This window comes from Brassica oleracea, chromosome C3 (genome assembly GCF_000695525.1).
Source record: "Brassica oleracea var. oleracea cultivar TO1000 chromosome C3, BOL, whole genome shotgun sequence".
In the NCBI taxonomy this organism is placed as follows: domain Eukaryota; kingdom Viridiplantae; phylum Streptophyta; class Magnoliopsida; order Brassicales; family Brassicaceae; genus Brassica; species Brassica oleracea.
The window spans coordinates 16,722,274-16,726,925 of record NC_027750.1 but is presented as its reverse complement, the minus strand read 5'-3'; positions in this window follow the sequence as shown (position 1 = coordinate 16,726,925).

Sequence of the window (4,652 nt, the reverse complement as noted above, 5' to 3'; positions counted from 1 at the left end):
GATGTCAACCTCAGAATGAGTGTTGTCAACAATGAGAGGATCATGAAGAGTGTCAGGAATCTCATCAGTTGGGAGATGTTCCTTTGATGGGATCCGAGCTGGAATTTGAAGCCGACACCATAAGTGCCATTGATTTGGATCAATTCTCGAAAGAGTTGTAGTAGCTGTTTTGCCAAGATCATCAGCGTATGAGGGAATGTCTTTCTTAACTTTTCCCATCTTCAATCTGCTTTCTTGTTTGTCGATATATGGACCAAAGGATCTTGGTATCCCAGTCAACTACAAGTACAAAAAAAAGTTAATAATTAGCTTAATGAATTCGACAAAAGAACTACAAGTACAAAAAAAAGTTAATAATTAGCTTAATGAATTCGACAAAAGAAAAAAAAAAAGTGAAGAAGAGTTATATTATTTCCTCACTAATATCTGGCCAGTGAAGATGACTCAGTGCTCTAATATTTTGTATGTCGGGCCAGATGTTATCAGGAGGAGGCAGTGCCGTGCTTAGAACAATCGGGGCCTAAGGCAAATATAATTTATTTTAACAAAACCAAATTCTACATAGATAATAATAATAATAACAACTAAATAATAATATAAGTAATATTAGTATAATAATAATATTTTAATATAAGTTGACAAATAAAACTGGGTTTTTGTTATTTCATAATTTGAAACTAGTTTATGAAAAAATTATAAAAGCTTTAAATGGAAAGCATTATATGTTTTGTTATTAACAAAACCAAATTCTACATAGACAAAAAAGTTTTCAACATTAATTAAAACAGAAGTTAAAGCTCATAACAACAAATGAGAATATAAATGGAGGTTTGGTTAATTAAAAACATATTTTCTGGTGACTATTATCATTTTATTTGTGTCATAAACTGTAAATTTGGGATCCCAAAATTAATAGATATGAGAAGGGGTCTGAGGCCAATGTCTCAAAATCAAAAGGGTAGGCACTCCTCTGGGAGGAGGAGCCTGCGATGGGATACTGCAAAAAAACCCAATGAATTAGTAATGGTTAATGGAAAAGGATAAAGGAGTTGTTAACTACCAACTGACATATAACCCTCTCGAAGGATCCGCTAGAGAAGCTTAATTTATTTTTAAACAAAAAATAAGAACGCTGATAATCCTTGATTTTACTGGAGCGACCGATGATGATGTTTATGTTCTTCCTTCATAGGAAAAAAATCAAAATCTATCTCTTGTCATTCTCTAAACATCCGAACACTCACTGACACACACGTTGATCTTGGCAGATAAAACTAACAACACAACGTAACAAAGATTATAATTGAGGCGGTTGTTAACTGGGAGAGTGCAATTTGGTGTCTCTTGATGTACAAAATCAGAAAATGGGAAACGGGGAACCCAACCTACCATCTTCACCGTAACATGTCTCATAGATGCAAATATATCCAACAAGTGGAACCAAGGTCATTGGTAAGGCTCATAATGAGAAACGTGAGATTGTCTTCAAAACGGAGAGCATCAAGTATGTCTGAGACGCTACTGAATGTTGACAGTGTCAGCATATGATTAGTGAAATATTAGCCCTCAAAGATAGATGAATGTTTGTCGACTTACAGTATTCTGGCAGAAAACAGAAAGAGTAGAGCCGAGTTGAGAGTGAAAATGTATCTTAAGCTGTTGAATGTCTCATGACCGACACAGTGCAGGAACCTTATTTTACTACCATAGGACAACTGATGTTCGTAAAGAATAATAAGAAAATAAATCAAAATTACAATACCGAAATAAAAGAATAAAGAATAATTGCAGAGTCGAGATGGTTAATCTATTTCCTTAAATCTTTAAACGCCCCGTAGTGTGACGGTTTCATAGCGCTCAGATTCCCAGGATCCAACTGCAGCATTGTTTCTGTTTAACATCACCGAAAAACAGAATCTATCGAACCTAATTTTGTGTTGTACTCTCGGACTCAAAAACTAAAAATACTAGCATAACTATTATATGTGGAAGGATTTTTTCTCTTCATTGTTCATCTGAATGTTTTTTTTTTCTCAACACAGCAGAAGTGTGTTTAAATAAGCTTTGTCCAAAAGCAATATTAACAAAACTGTATGCATTTATTACACGAGAATGCATTGATTCATATAATTAAATTGAATCCATGACCAAATCAAATGGTAACGGTTTGCTACTAATGAAAAGATAATTATGATTTAATTAATTAATCATAAGATTAATTTGAATTTGACTCAAAATTAATAAGGCAATACACCAATAATCTATTTACCAAATCACAAATTCAATCCTAATTCTAATTCCAAAACCAAACTCTGCTTGGTTTAATCTCGGTCTAATGTGCGCACACATTTTAATTGGGTATATCTTTTCATCACTATACCATAGTATTTTTACCATGTTTTAAACCATTTTATCACTTCTCCATATATAAACAAGAGGACTTCCACCTCATGTTTTAGTGTTGGACATTTACTAGTTTTTAAACATAGTCAAATAGTCAAACTTACAAGCTTTCCAAGTCAATAATTTGGACCAACATTTCTTATTCAAACAAACTTTGTTTACACTATTTCAAAGTGTTTGTCAAACATTCGGTTATTCCGACGAACGTCTTCGTCCAGAAACTTACCGGAAAATGGTCTAAAACCATTTCGTCAAAAACGAGTTCCAACACAGCAACAAGGCTTGAAGAACTAAATTCGTCTGGTGGATCTTCTACATCATAACTTTAAACTTGTTCTTAAAGCAATTTCATTGTCTTTTGCTGATTTTAATACTCTATTTCTTATAATCGATCTATATCTTTCTAATAAACGAATTTCGAATAACTGATCTTCGAATTCATTTTCTATTTATTTAAGTACGCCGAATTCAGTTTCAATAGTATACATTATAAAAAATTAGACTGCTTGGAAAAAAACAATCACCTTTCTACTTATAAGGTGGCATTTGCGATGGTAAAATGATTACTGACTCACGCTATCATCGTTTAGTTGGCAAGATCATTTATTTTGATACAACACGTCGAGAGCTGTCGTATGTCATTCATATCCCGTCACAATTCATGAGTAATCAAATCCAGCACATTTGAAGGCCGTGTTTCATCTCATTCGTCATTTGAAAACAGTTCTGGTCAAGCATCTTACTCAGCTAGTTCTCTCATATCCGAAAGTACTTTGAAATTTTACTTTTCGTAAAAAAAAATCTGTTTTGCTTGTCGAGTAATTCTTACTAAAAGAGATGTTTTTTTAATGAAAATTCCATAAAAATACTCCAACTAAATTTGGTTAAGTTTTTTAACGCCCAATCTTTTTTTTTATCATCAACTTAAACAGATTCATACCGACTCCGTAAACCATAATGGTAACTCCGAATCTATGTGAACGACGAAATACAGTTGTTTCCTGACACTTCATGCTATACTATCCGTCCTCAAATTCTGTGTTGTTGGTACATAAACTGAGGAAATTTTCTTGCAGGATCTTAATGTCTTCCAAATAACTTGCAAAAGCGGGTCATTCTTGTGGTTCTGAAACCATCTTCACCAATTGAGAATAATTTGTTGCAAACGTGACCCTAAACTGACGTAAATTCTTCATACACTCCATTGTCCAAAGTAGCGATTCCACCTCCAAGTGAAGAGGGGAAAGCTAGCCCTTACATTTCTTACCCCCATCAAACCATCAAAGCCTTCTAGAGTACTATACCAACCTTGTCCTGAGAACAACTCATTATCTTTCCAAGAACCATCTGTAAAACACCAACGCCCTGGAATTGATGGTAGATTCAAAGCCTCTACATGATGTGTTGTTCTCTGTGTGTTCAATACTTGTGCTTTCAGCCCAAAGTATTGATTCTGTTTCCACAAATTTAAGAGTTTCCTTGGGATCAATGTCCAGATTACAGAAAACTTTGCTATTCTTTCCTTTCCAAATGTACCATAGAATCCATGCAAATTGATGGGTGAACTCTCGAGAATAGATGATCCATATTTGTGAAGAGAGAACTAGTGAGAAAATAGCTGGATTTGATGAGATCTGTGAGAGGGCTCAAACTTGACGTGCTGCAGAGCATTCAAAAAACACATGGTTTATCGATTCCTCTGTAGCTCCACATCTGGCACAAAATATATCCCTTGTAGCCCTATCGCTTGCAGATTTTTCTTGACTGTTATACACCCTGATACCAATTGCCATAGGAAATGCTTAATCTTGGATGGGCACCGTACTTTCCAGCATAACGCTTTTAGAATATCAACTGTGGGTCCAAACACTACTAGTGGTTTTCCTTGTCTGGGTAAACTCGCTCTACTTGGTAACCTGATTTTTTGACCGTGTATTTCCCATTTTTTGTGAAATGCCATTCATCCATGTCCACCATATGAGTCCTGCTCAGTGGTATGCTTTCTATGAGTTTTACATCCTGGGGCCCTACAAAATCCCGAATTGCCTGCGATTTCCAAGTTCGCGTAGCTGAATCAATGAGAGAGTCAACTGTAAGGTCAGGGTAACTGTTATTTGGTGGGTAACTGTTATGTTGGTTTTTATTTGCTGGTATTGGGCGAGTGGTTGGGAGCCATGGATCATTTCATATAGAGATAGATGATCCCGATTCCACCCTTTTAATTAGTCATTTGTTAACCAAAAATCTAG